Source organism: Bolinopsis microptera, chromosome 4, assembly GCF_026151205.1.
Source record: "Bolinopsis microptera isolate Bmic1 chromosome 4, MBARI_Bmic_1.0, whole genome shotgun sequence".
NCBI lineage: Eukaryota > Metazoa > Ctenophora > Tentaculata > Lobata > Bolinopsidae > Bolinopsis > Bolinopsis microptera.
The window spans coordinates 5,160,823-5,176,155 of record NC_087075.1 but is presented as its reverse complement, the minus strand read 5'-3'; the positions used below and the strand labels follow the sequence as shown (position 1 = coordinate 5,176,155).

General features: G+C 38.8%; 1 protein-coding gene across 1 annotated transcript in view; it reads left to right on the top strand.

Moving 5' to 3' along the window:
* Positions 1 to 3,733: 3,733 nt before the first annotated feature.
* Positions 3,734 to 15,333, top strand: part of LOC134813862 (xaa-Pro dipeptidase-like) — a 48,528-nt gene continuing 36,928 nt past the window's right edge. The window contains exon 1 of the mRNA XM_063821747.1: positions 3,734 to 3,738. The gene's annotated coding sequence lies outside the window, so the exon portion shown is untranslated. The remainder of the gene's footprint in view (positions 3,739 to 15,333) is intronic.

The following is a 15,333-nucleotide window of genomic DNA, read 5'->3' as shown; positions in this document are numbered from 1 at the left end:
CTGGTGACGGCAGGGGATTGTCCATTTGCCCCCCAAAAACTCTCCTTATCACAGTCGCCCCGGTGACAGAACACCTCTTATCTTGAACGGGACAGCAGGATGCATGTAGTGTGATAATATCTGCTGTCTGTTTGTAAGGTATCCCAGACAGATCTGAGGGAGAGAGAGAGAGAGAGAGAGAGAGAGAGAGATCAGAGAGAGAGAGATCAGAGGGGGCATTATCACAGTATAAAGGTATAATATCTACTTATCTTGGGTATCAACATGGGACTTGTCTCATTAACTACCCTCCTGAAATACGTCACTACAATCAACATGTTAGTAGAGAGGAGGAGACGGGGCGGGTTGCGGGATCTAGAGGAGTGTTTTTAGTGGTGATAACACACGACTCTAAAGATGAGAGGAGAGAACATAATGCAATGTGCTAATAATAAACTATAATAATAATATAGAGTTATTCTTATCAGCTCCATCGTCCCTAGTACAGGGTAGCTCTGGACAGTGTCACTGTACCTGTGTTACCATGGCAACTGTCATTGCCGCTCCTTGCAGGAGCAAGCCGTGACAATCCGATGATTTGTGAAAAACTCTTTGTCACGTGACCACGAATCACTGACCAATCACAGCGCTTCTCTTTCAGTCATGTGATCTACGTGACTAACTCCCCAAATATCTCATCAGCAAGAGCTACATTATTATATAATTTAAGCTAAAAGGATATTCCCTTTTACTTTCATTATTATATTTTCGCCACACAGCAAAGCAATTTCCCCGCCCTAAATTCCCACACGTTGCTACTAATTACGAAGTTCCCATCTCCTTTACCACAGTAGAGTATCAAGCATTTTCCACGGAGTGCCCCCACTCATGCTTGCCAAGCTATTTGGCATGGTCATGTCTGTTCACATATTTATCATGAATATTAATGTATTATGTATGAAGCTTACTATCGAGAGTGGTAGCCACTCCCTTTTAGTTTGAAAACGGTTCACACTCACCGCTTTAAATATCTTCACAGTGTCCCCTCACGTGTCCGATGTGAGAAATGAGAATGATTGCTACTAAAGTAGTTATAGTGCTAAGTTAGAGAACATGTTAGCCATCATTGTGAGTTTCTGTAGATTTTCTGCGGCTAGAAATTAAATCTCACGTGATGATGATTGTGAGATTTAGATTTGAGGGCACTTTTAACTTTTTAAGTATTGATAGTCAAAACAGGAAAACTATCAAAGTTGATAGCCAGGTTTACGTTAATAATTAGGCATCTTTTATTTCACTCACGTGTAAATTTTCTTGCTACCAAGTTTTAGAACATCATGTCGCCTACAATTTTAGTTTTTTAGTAAAACAGCCGTCAAGCTTACAAGCTAGCAGGTTAACTCTTTTTGTGTTTAAAGTCACAGAATAAATTAGACTCGAGGTTTAAGACCGGCCCGAGAAATAGGTGAACCAATCACCGAGAAGAACGGCTCACTTATTAACCAATCACCGAGAAGAACGGCTCACTTGTTAACCAATCACCGAGAAGAACGGCTCACTTGTTAACCAATCACCGAGAAGAACGGCTCACTTGTTAACCAATCACCGAGAAGAACGGCTCACTTGTTAACCAATCACCGAGAAAAACGGCTCACTTGTTAACCAATCACCGAGAAGAACGGCTCACTTGTTAACCAATCACCGAGAAGAACGGCTCACTTATTAACCAATCACCGAGAAAAACGGCTCACTTATTAACCACAATGTCAAATTTCACAACTATTTGCTTGACATAGCATTCCAAATCAATTATGTTGAAATAGTGGAAGTTGGAAAGGATTTGGCCGAACGATCACAGCGAAGATGAAGTTATTTCGACTTTTCTGTATCTAGATATTATCGAAAAAGCACGTGTAAATGCGCCAATCGCACGTGCAAAATAGCATTTTAAGTCAACATTCCAAGCCTCAAGAAGGTGCTACGAGAATAAGTTTTGCTGTAATGAGTCAAGCTATTAGTATTAATGAACTATTTATAAATGTGCATTAAACCTTACCATAGTGAGAACAGAACTATTTGAAATTGTTGCTGAGTTCTTATAAATCGTAGGGGAAAATGGGTACTGCTGCTTAGTGCCTGGTAACAATCCAATGAATAGTTTGGCTTCCGGTCTTACCTTATCTGTTGAAAGTAAGATATTTGGTTTGTTGAACGAAATAATGAAGGAATAAAATTAAAGTAAATAATTTCTCTGACACAACAGCTTCACCAGAATTCAAATTATTTGTCATATAATTATAGTAGTGTTGAACGTATCACTCTTTAATCAGTCAACTGATAAGCTGAACAAAGCTAAATGGAACACAACTCTTAACATCTCGTTGTCTTTTTAAAAGTTCAATATACAGATCCTCTGGTCTGATAAAGCTGGCTGCACAACACCCTAACCTTGATAACACCCCTAGTCAGATACCACCTCATACTACCACACAACTCCCACCTCCCAAACTCAGTCTAAAAACCTGTTATAGCCCAATCCTCCTCCTCTCCAACAGTCTAAAAACGTGTTAATACCTGTCAACTAGGAGTGCTAATACTCTGACCAAGAGTAAAAGCAGCTCGTGTCCTCTCCCTCTCTCTCTCTGCCCGACTTGTTAACACTTTTTAAACACCACATTAACCTTGGCTACCACACCACGTGACACCTGAGACTCTAATCCTCCTCTTCAATATCCTCTTCTTCCATATTATACTCCATTATAAAACTATAATCGTTATTGGCAGGTGGTTTAACGGCCGTATTACAGCCCAGTTTCCGGTTAGCAGACATGTTGAACCCTCCTCAGTCCTCCTCCCCTGATCTCTTCTTCTCCTCAAGTATAAATATTTGTAGAACTTTATTTCACTTCCAGTTCCAGGATATTATTAAAGCTGTTTCAAGATGCTCTCGGACAAATCACAGACTGAGATCATAGCACGAGAGAAATGCTTGTAACTGCCAATTATTGTGGAGTTTAGTTAAGGTAATTGGCCGTTTTTTTCGTTAATTCTGATCACTTGTAACTTTGTAAGACAAATTAACGGCCATAAAACTGAGAAAACTGACAATTTATATGTGATTTAGTTCTTTAATCAGCTAAACGCCTCAGGTACGCAGGATACAAGGGATGTGTCACGTGATTGGTTGGTATGTCTAATGGAGGGCTGTGATTGGTCGGTATGCCTAATGAAGGGCTGTAAGTGGCTGACGCATAAACGGGATCTAACCCCGAGAGAGAAATTAAATGTTTTCTACGGTAAAACTAACAAGCTGCCATAAACGCACACACTCAATGATATCACTCACAAGCGCCCACGTTTTCTTCAGAGAACTTGTTTTTATTTCAAGGTCTAGAAAGATTCAGAAAATGGAACATGATGATTCTCAATTAGCTGGAATATCTAGACAAATTAACTATTTATTGTTAGACGGGATTGTAGTAAAATAAGTTACTAACAGTGGGATTATGTATTGCAAGTGTGAGCTGTTTAGATTGAGATGTGTGTCTACAAGAAATCAGGGATTTTCATAAATATTGTTACGCGAAAGTTATTCTAGAAGCTGGAAAGTGATCGTGGCAGCTCAATGCTGGAAGCTGATTTGTCAATGTCAGCCACGTGCCAGTAAAGACATGGTTCGCCAAGGCCGGTACGGTATATCTAGATTTATTGTTTATTAGAAATAGAAATCTCTGTTATTTATTGGAGCCAAATAATTTGCATACTTTAACCCTGTATAATTTTACGTTTTCCAATACAAAAACTGGAAACCCCGATATAGGATAACACGAACTTACTTTAAACATTATCTAACATTTTCTATGAAAATCTTTATTAAACGAGCATTTGTATTCCTATTTTTGACTATATTAATATATAACGTACTTCTTCATTCTCATTTCACTTTGCCGTTCATCCTTGTTAAACTATTAACAATCACACGAGGAGGGTAGCTCCAAACACACTCTCCTTGAAAGGATTCACAATATCCGACGGCCTCAACGAATTATCAATTATAACACAATCTTCACAAGTAAATAATCTTGTGTACAGGCAGACGTGCAAATAAGCCGTAATATTTAACTTAAGATTAAGTTATCCCACCTCCCCCTCCCCCTCGCACTCCCCTGCAACATTACTCTTCTATCACGTGACTCACATATCACGTGACATCACCTTTACCAACACACAACTATTTCCCTTTTCTCGCATCCAGATGGGAAACCACAAAGTTTTCATAGGTGCAAGTATTCTCTCCCTCTCTCTCCGGACCGTGTTGTTTGCCTTTAAAGTGGCGCCTAGCAACTAGCCTGGAATTGGAATATTAATTGTGTTTGTAGTATACAGTACAGAGAAGTTGACAGTCGTGTTTCACCTACTCATATATAATGGGAGCCGGTTTATATTGTTTATAATATATATATATTATATATATATATATATATATCGGGGTATGTATGCAAACATAAAATTCATATACTTAACACCTTCAAATTTAGCAGCGCGCAGAGCTGAGAATTATCACTGGAGATGGAAGGACCACGTGATCTTACTAAGATAGTAGCTGTAAAGCTGGGATAGTTTTGCAGGTGTAGACTTGACCCTGCCCCTCGGAGTCTATCTATAATCAGGTGAGAAAAGACAGCGAATTAGTAATGTCAAGGTCCTTGTGATAGCGCTGTATGCGGTCCTGCACACTCCATGTGAGAGTTTGTGCACGTGGGCGCGCGTCACACCCACGTGTGTGTCACGTGACGGTTACTAACCAATGGCAGGGTGTTCTGATGACTACCAGCTATAAGCTAGGCACTGTGAGAAGGGTAAACTGGGTGATAACACTACTTTGCGCCTTGTTTGACTTAATAAAACACTTGCAGCCCGATAAAAGGAAGAACTTTTTGCAGCAAATTTGGGCCTTAACCACAGGCGCACTGGCGACACTGCGTGAAGTATAGTTTTATAAAGGAGTATATAGGGAGTATCGCGTCACCATGACAACAAGGAGGGGAATTAACAGCTGTGTGACAGATACGGAACTATATACTTCTTTATAAAACTTATCGTTTACTTGAACGTAAGCCAGAAATACAGGAAGATTATTTTGGAAAGTAAAAGGAGTTATGTATGCCCTGTTGTGGTTTATTCGAGATATAATTGAGACAGCGATCAATTTCTTCTTATTAAAACTTCAAGATCAAATCATGAGCATGGTACTAAAACCTAAATTGTCCGAACAAACCCTCAAAGATCTGATCCAACCTGAACCAACCAACGCCTCGACACACACACCCTCTCACTATTTTCAATAGTTACACAATAACACAGCAATGATATTGACTGGGAGAGAAGGACCTGATCATGTGTGTCACTGACTCTAGGACACTGGTAGCCCCTGTCACTGTAATACCCCAGTCTGCGCTGTTTAAACATGTTTTGATAGGTTGTAAATTCTCCTGAATGACTGAAGTAGGATAGGATCTCCACCAACTGACGGTTAATTTAACACAGTAACTGTTGTTGTCTAATACTTGTCCTACTAAGTACCCCCCTCTTCTCGAGTCTGAAATTCCCAATAGCAATTGTAGTTGCTATGGTTACAGCTGTACTTGTACAGTTTGCTCTGAGTCTGAACCTATAAAGGGTTTTTTGTGTTCTCTCAGCAGAGGGTTTCTTCACTGTGACAAATTATTTTTGTGACCATTAGTTTTATAAAGGAGTATGATTATATAGTAAAGCAGAGACAGCAGTTGTATATGTGCCCTGACAACACTTGTTCCATCTTCACACTTGATCCTGGAACGTCCAAACTCGACCCCCACCCCCACACCCCCCCCACCAGCCACAAATCTCCATCACCATGGTAACACAAGCTCCGTGACCATGGTAACACAAGCTCCGTGACCATGGTAACACAAGCTCCCTACGGCCAGTCAGACACATGATCACCATTATCGCCTGCTCTAAACCCTAAACCTGCATATTCTCCAACCCCTGTTAATAATATTCAATATCACGTGCATGCGGGTTAACTTCTCCCAAGTTAAATGCCTGAACCCCAACTTCTTGTTGCCGTGGTTACGCATAGTTTTCTCCCAGGTAACTGACCGTCCGGACTTTCAGTCTAAAAAAGAGTTAAAACAACGAGAGTTGTGTTATATTATGATGTGTAGTACGGTGGCTGAGACCTGGGTTTTCTCTTCAAGTCTGGCTCCTTACTTTAAACAGCGCCCTATAGAAGTGTTTCACAGCCCAGTCTCGTTTAACATCAGGACTACGTTTCCCTTTTTAACACAGAGTTGCACGTGCGAGTTATAGTACCTGGTGGTGTCATGACAACGAGTCACGTGATGTGGGGACGTCACCATGACAACCGGGTCATGTGGTCACGTGCTGTCGGACCGGCCGTTTTCAGACCCTACATTGGTTAGCGTGGAGGGTTGTGAGAGATACCTCTTTCTGGGGCTATAAACTCGAAATCCATCTGACAGTGAATTTTTTGAGAAATTACTTCTGACATCTATGATGACCACAGGTCATGATTTGATGACGTAACGTGGTTTCTTGATGACGTCACGTGGTATGATGATGACGCCACGTGGTGTTGTGATAATCAAAAGGTTGTGGGAGGTAGAAGTGAAGGCACCAACCCAGGAAATAGGCCCTGTGAAACGACTAGGGCGGGTTTATTAATTACTGCTTACTGGACAAAATGCTAAAATAAACTGCTCCTTAATTACCTGGATCCTGGTCAGTGGGAATTATCCGCTGTTGTGGACACTGTGGGTTAACTCGTTACAATCTTTCACACAAACGGAAAACTTGCAGTGATTAACACGCGAGAACCCTTGAAAAGTGTCCCAGATGAAGCACCGCACTTACAGTTACAGTGTCATGATCGTCGATTGAAGATCATCACAGTCTGTTAAAAATAAAAGTGAATTGTACACCATTCCACCAAAAAGTAAAAACTTCAAAACATTTCGTTAAAGTTCCTGGAATGTTAGTAAATGTGCAGCTCCGGAGCTATTTTGTCACAATTAGTGCTGTGAACACATCTCCCATGTTCAACCCATCTTCCCCGCACCCCCAATCCCTGAATCTCTACAAATCTCCGGGATTTACCAATTATTACGGTATTAAGGTTTCATCCAGTCTTCCAGTCTAATGGGAAATTATTGAAAATCCTTTGTAATTGTAGTGACACGAAAATTAGTATAAAAGTATAAAAGACCGTCCAAATTCTCCTGGTTTTACTGTTACACTGCACAAAGTCAATCAAAAGAGAAGCGGCGCTTTATTGGGCAACAAGTACCCAACACTGTGACTGCTGAACACGTCTTATAACTATTAATTCCTTTCTGAAAATAGGACACTAACTATTAAAACCCTCACTGCATCGCGGCAATATTTGTTAGCTCTTAGAAGCAGAAATAGCCCCTACTCCTACTCTTTTCATCAGTATGCACGATCCCGCGAGCATGATCCACTTTGCAAGTTAATAAAATGTTTTTTTTTCAAATGATTGTGCCAGAAAAACAATAAAGTTTCAGACCCGCCCGACGTTTGCAATCAGGAGCCGAATTTAATCTCATATTGTGATTTTGAGACATGTTCCCAATTTGTAGATTCTACTGACAAGCAGATTTAATGGCTTCAAATCCCTACAATCTCGCAACTCCTAGATTAACTCCACCTCGGCGCCCCCTCCAGTCACAACGCCCGAAACTCTCACGTGACACACACACTAGCCAATCAGAACGCAGTTTTTTCATGCAGCGCGTTTCACAGTTAGACGAAAACGCAAACAGATGGCATCTGTAAATTTTCGAGAGTCAGTCTGCAATTTCCCAGTCTCCCTGGCCTTAGAGGAGGTGCATGCTGGAGACCTAATACTGGTGGCGAGCAGGTGCACCGTGTCTATTAACCACGCCTAGCGGTAGTTGGGGCTGGATAAGGATTTTAGAAGTGGAAGAGGTAATTGTTGATTGTGGAAGAGGAAATTGTTGATTGTGGAAGAGGTAATTGTTGATTGCTTGATATTGGGATCATTGTCATGTTAAAAAGTGGGAATGAGTGTGATTTAAAATGTTTCTTTGATTGCATTATAATTTACAGCGTCAGCTCTTGCTAGACATAATGAAGTAGATATAGAAACGACTGATCGTTGAAATTATATTTGCACAAACAGCTATAAAGCAACAAAAAAGTGTTGCCAAATGCTGTGGGTGACTTAAACTGGTTTTGTATGTGCTTTACGAAACTGAAACTGTCTTGTAAGATAAAGATATAATTAGAAGTTGTGGATATCTCTTGACAGATATCCCAGTCACATAACTTTGAAACGCTTTTGTTTAAACCTTATAGTTATAAACGTTTAGTTGGAATGTTGTTTGCTTTGATGCAAAAAATCTTATCAAAGCGAAATTAAAATTTTTTCCCTTCGAAATAAACTGGAAACGATTGAGGTGCCGAGTTTAACTTATTAAAGCAAGACTTCTATTAGATTTTAGACTCATCAGACAGTTTTAAAAACCACATAATTTTACTTACAGTTTCATTCTTAAACTCTACGGCCTCGCATGTTAATTCAAAGTTGAATCATTGCCAACTACCTTTCATTTGAGAGACTTGCGCCGCGCCTGATACAAAAAACAGACACACTGGCCGTGATAGACGGTACTGGTTACCATGTTCCACAGAATACCACTAAAATCACTGAGCCTCTACATTTCCATTCAAATATATTCTGATCTCAATAACGCACGTGGCACGAGGGTGTCTCCTTGGAATAGGCACTGATTTCATTTCCAGATTCCTGACAGTTGGCTTCTACAATATTAAATCTGGCCTCGAGTTCATGGACAAAGCCAATTCTGCTCACATGCCAATATTTAGCTTTCATTCCAATATAAACCCACGTGACCAATTATTTGGCGTGTGACAACAGCGTTACCATGACAACAGGGAATTAACAGCGTCTAACACACTATTAAGTATTAATAATTAACCGGACCGGGGGAAGACTAATTGAACGGAAGACCGGTTGTCCGTCCTCATCCAATTGTAAACCTGGGCTAGTGTGCTTTTAATGCACGGAATATGTTTCAGTTCTCATTATATTATTAAGTCGTGGAAAGTTTGATTCGATGATAATGTGATGTAGAAATTATACTCAATTTGTATATTCTAAAGTAGCAACAGTGGTATTGATTTAGACGGAATTTATTCGAATGGAATTAACATGGAATCTGAGTCACTTGGGTCATACTCCATCCGCAATTGCAGAAGAGCTGGTTAACGGCCGTCTAAAAACCACTGTAGAGCCGGTTAAGGGCCGTTTAGGAACCACTGTATTGTGTATACGATAAATTACTGAAAATCCGGCTGTGAATCTTTATGGACTAGAAACTAATTACTGCCACTGGGTATACACTAAGTACTTACCATGTACCAGCTTCACCAGAATGGTTACTTACTGACTGGTTACTAACTGGCTGGATACTTACTGGCTGGTTACTAACTGGCTGGTTACTAACTGGCTGGTTACTAACTGACTGGTTACTAACTGGCTAGTTAGTTACTGACTGGTTACTAACTGGCTGGTTACTTACTGGCTGGTCACTTACTGGCTGGTTACCAACTGGCTGGTTATTTATTGGCTGGTTACTTACTGGCTGGTTACTTACTGGCTGGACACTAACTGGAAAGCTAGTTACTGACTAGTTACTAACTGGCAAGTTATTGATACATGTTTCGTATCCCAATACGCGCGAAAAGTGGCATGCAACGTATGTCAAGCAAGTTACTAACTTCTAACTAACTGATTGGTTACTAACTTGATTCACGATGTCAATCCTTCGCAGCTCGGTGAGGCACAGTGGTGCATCTCGCCGATCTACCGAAGGTTGCGAGAAGCATTATTTGATGCGCGCGCGACCCAGTAGTGCATCGCGCTACAAGTTACTTACTGGCTAATTTAAAGGCGTATCATCTATCAAAAACTCAGTCACGTACATCGTCGAGTTTACGGGTATTTTCTGTACATTAAAAGATATCCATATTGACATATGCAGGGATCGCGCGCGGATGAAAGAAGCGAAATAAATTATCGACGTACGCCCGAAAAAATGAAAAAGGAAATTGATTTGAAATTTGCTATAACATATAAGCCTAAACTGATATAAAATATGATTTTTTACGCACTCAAAAAAACCTAACTACTACTAGCTGCATGCTGGGGTACGGTCTAATTAAAAATAAAAAGCTAGCCCGGCAATATGCCGGCCATGCCATAATAGGCCTATATATAGTGCATACTGCATACACAGGAGGACTATTGACTAAAGTGCAAAGAAACTGCTGCTCACTGCTGCTCACTGCTGCTCACTGCTGCTCACTGCTGCTCACTGCTGCTCACTGCTGCTCACTGCTGCTCACTGCTGCTCACTGCTGATAACTGCTGCTATGGGCGCGCGCGCGACAGCAGAATGTTTGTCTAGTAAAACTATAAAAGTTAGCTCCCCAGGAGTTACTGGGCGGCGCTCAGCCTGTCATTCCGCCGAATCTTTATTCATGTTTATGAACTAACTAGCCGGTAGCCTGGGGTCCCCGGTAACCCAGGAGCATGCAATTTGGGACAACGTAGTTTTTTATTTTGAATTATCCTGAAAAGTATGATTATGATTTTGGGCCAAATAATTAAAGATCGCCATGGCTGGATTCAAATTGTATCACGCGTGCGAGTAGCGAACTTTACGTCAGGCGCGCTGACACGTGTGCTATTGAAAAATTACCACCTCTATAAGTAACACTGCCAGCCAGTAACTTTTGCTTGGATAACTGTACTCATGATTGACGATGTCAACCCTTCCAGATTTTTGAAATGGTTGCTCTGCAATTTTTTTTACAATCATAGTATAATAATATTTATAAGCCCCCGTTTTGAAAGTTTTAAATTTTAATACATTTACATTTCTATTTAAAATTCAATTTTATGTACAAGTCAATAACTGGCCGCCAAAGCCGCGCATTCTTGAAAACAGGATTAACTTGATTATAGTTATACGACTATGTAAATTTAAAACTATCCGCGGTTTTTTAAATACGTTATTATTTTACCTAAGTCCAAAGCCAGCTTTGAAAAATTTACTATTAAATCATAATATATCGTCAACTTTAAATATTTACAATGCAAAAATTCATTAATCTGTAAACACGCGTACTCCAGCCCCTAAACGCATAAATTGTTATGCGGCGCGGCTCAAGCCGCGCACGCACGTATTATTTTATACTGTTTGCTTTCTAATAAATATCGTGCCAATGTGTACGTCTAAATTGTAAACGTTCATGTTTTGTATAAAGTGAATCCAATTGGGACTAGTGACAAGGATAAGGACCCAAGTGCCTGTACGGCTTTTTCGGACCCCTGTGGACCACTACTCTTGATATCACTCTACAACATTGAACATCTATATGGACACGTTCATTTGAGTTTGAGGATATTGGTAAACAAAAATAATAGCGTTTTTGACGATAGTGGCTTAATTTTGACATCTATTAACTTAGCACGTTCAGAAGTTCTGAACATTAGCAACGTAACTCATACTCCCATATGCACCGCTCAGAAAGAAAATCTATTGTTGTTAGGCACTATAATGTTTCAAATGTCACATTTTGTGTGACTTAGTTAACTGCAGTTGTCTAATTATCATTCCTTGGTCTGAAATATAGTAAATTAGGTCAATCTAACAATTATGATACAACATTGGTTAATGGGCACGGATCGAACGGTTACAAGGCAATATTTGGGTAACTTTGTCACACTCATGATGCCATACCTCTATTCTACTGTGAGGTGTCCTAAAAACCCTTTCAACTCATTATTTGATGGTTGCTCTACCAATCATAGCCCTAAAATATGTTGTTTTGACTAGTTAGCTAATACAGGCACTTGGTTATTGGGAAATGAGGTTAATTCTGTCACAATATATAAAATTTTAAATTTTGGTCGAATTATTTATATCTGATTTTGGTTTGAAAGGTGGGAAAATTTTATATGATGACAATGTAGTTGATGCAAGTTAAGATCAGTTGATATTGTTTACATTGTCACAAAAAATTATACGAAATCGTAAATAGATTAAAAACAATGATTATAGAATGAAATAGTCTCTTATAATAACTCTTATAATAACTGATGTGACAAAGTAAACATGTCTTGCCCCTATTTTGAAGATCTATAACTCTATTAGAATTCAACATTCTTTCAGAAACGATTGGAAGAATATTGTCCAGAACATAAGAGCTCAATTTAAAAAATTTAGATTAATTTGTCAAAGACATTAAAAATGTGACAAAATTAACTTTCCCTGCCCCAACAGTATCAAGATACTGATAGTGTGTTAAAATTGGCATAGGATGCTTTATTACAGGTATATTAAAGTATTAATCGATCCAAACTACGAAAAATATATTTTAATCTGATGACGATTACCTAACTCTTATAATAACTGATGTGACAAAGTAAACATGTCTTGCCCCTATTTTGAAGAACTATACCTCTATACTATGTAACTTTATCATCAACAAAATTTCGATAAACTAGTTATTTTGCCAGCAAGGAGCTAACAGAGTTATAATAATTTGTTGTGACGAAATTACCCTATTTTTGACCGTGTAGTGGTAGTTTAATTGTGACACTGTTAACATATTACCACCCGATAATGATTTATGTGACTGGTGCATGGTACTATCAGTGTTGTTTGATCCATAGTACGTAATATAAGGGGTTTAAGCTGGTATATCATTATTTGTTCAATTTCACACATGTTCAGATATATCATCAAGATTATGTGACAAAGTAAACTTGGTTGTGCCTTCTGTGTTTTAATTCCTTACGACTATATGATATAATAACAATTCCCAGCACTTCCAGGCTATCAAATAAACTTACACTACTCAGCATTGCTTATCAGGGTGCCCTAAACATTCATCACATATTTTCTTTAATGTGTGACAGAGTAAACCTGAATGCACCATCTAACGAAAAAAGTCATCAAATATGTAGGTAATGGTCATATGTACCCATCCAATCAACTGGACACTAAAAAATTTGGTCAAAAACGGCAGCAAGGGGTCCATATTTACTCCGTCACATGTTTTTAGTGTGACAATGTAACCATTTCCGTGCCGGCCGTATTTTAGGGATATCTTATCACCTGATTAAGATATCGTTATGTGACAAAGTTAGCCTAGAGGATGAGACGATTATCCTAACCATCAAGGGTTTGTGTAATTTCATAGTGTGACAAAGTCAACTACACTGTGCCTTCTAATAGGGTCAATTATATTTACCAATATCCTCAAACTCAAATGAACGTGTCCATATCTACTACGTCATTTGGCAATTATTGTCATTAATCTAACTTTCTAATTAATTGCCGAGGGGGAAGAGTAAACGCTTCACATTAAAATTCAATATACAAAATTCAAAACCATCAATACGGTATTAAATATTATGGACAAATCTATAGATCTATTTCGTAGTCATATATTCACATGATTTGCTTTATATTATCTTAATACTGTAATGAAGTACATAACAGTAGGATTTGTGTTTCGAGAAAGAAAGGTTGCGGTCAAATTATTAACAAAAGTAAACAAAAGTCCATCAGGGACTCCGTGGAGTCGAAAAAGGTATACGGCTGCTGTCTGGTGCTGCTAGGCATTTATTGATCAAGATGTTTTATTGTATTGATTTATAATGATTCTATTGTTCGTGACTAATCAAGTTCTAAGTGGAGGTATAAAGTGCTGCTCAAGATACTTCGTCATCTCATGTCCAGTATAATGATTAAGATAGTATACAATGCAGTTTTAGTAGTTGACCCATACAGTTAAGTCCGTCATAACTCACAATCGTTAAGTCGTCGGTCAATTGTCAGAGTCGTTGTGTGTTTATTCGTTGAGATAGCAGTAAGATAAGATGTTACGCGCGCGCGCGTTTAATCCCGTCGACGTGAGATGTGACAATGAAAACGCCATAGAATTATTATTTTCGCGCGTTACGTAGAGTTTACCAGTGTGTAATACTAGTTAACACTGGGTGTACACTGAGTGTAAGTGTAAGTTTCATATACAAGCCGTTGAATATTTCCAATTTTGAGTGTATCGTGAGCATGTTTTACAGTGCGATTGCTCGGTACTAGTGTGTTTGTGTATATATATATATATATCATTTGTGGAGTATGGTGTAAGTAATGTTTTTGGTTGGAGTGCAGTGGTTGTATGTATGAGAAAAGATATATGGTCATTTTAGTAACTCACATAAATCAGAACTTGAGCTCATTTGTGGCAAAATTAAGCTCACACCAATCAAGTGTATCATGCTGGAATTGCAATTCTCGTAAGGCAATTTTCAATATATTCTTAAACCCGTTTGTCGGAGTATTAAAACTTATCTTACTTGATGTTTGTCGACAGCTGTTCCACATGTAGGATGATTGGTAGATGAATTGTGAGGATGGTTGTGATGTAATGAAATAATCCTCTCGTCGTGGTGACCTGTTGAATGATGAGTACAGTGATAATGGTTCCTCTAACTTATTAATTTTGAATAGTTCTAAGAGACAAGTGTACTTGTACAGATTGTGGACCGTCAACAACCTGTGGGTTTTAAACAAGGGCTTGGAGTGTTCTTTTAAAAAGTCCACCCCCAGTCCTTGCTTATCAACAGGTCGTGTTCGGGCACACGTTTTAAACTTCTCTAGGTAAGCTTCTCTATCCCCAAACAGAATTCTTATACACTTTTTCTGTGTTTTAAAGATAGGTTCAAGTCGGTTATTGCTAATACCACCCCACACAGATATTCCAAATCCTAAATGTGATTCAAATAGAGTATGATATAAATTATAAATCCTTATAATACTGCTTTGGGACAATGTGTCGTATTCTGCACAGCTTTCCTACTTCGCATTTAAGTTTTGAGTTAAGTGACTGCGTATGTGATTTCCAGTTAAGTTGGTCGTCAATAATAACGCCTAGAAATTTAGCTTCTTGAACTCTTTTAATAACTACATTATTTAAAGTTAGTATGTTCTCGTCATTTTCTACTTCCTCTTTGGCCCGTGAGGGTTTAAAATGAATAAAACAACATTTCTTAATGTTAATATGTAATAAGTTTAGTTTCATATACTTGTACACAAATGATAGAACTTCATTTCCTTTTTCGTATAGTCTTTTGACACATGTGTCTTCTATAAATATGTTAGTGTCGTCGGCAAATAGTATAAACTTTCCTATAATTGATGAGTTACG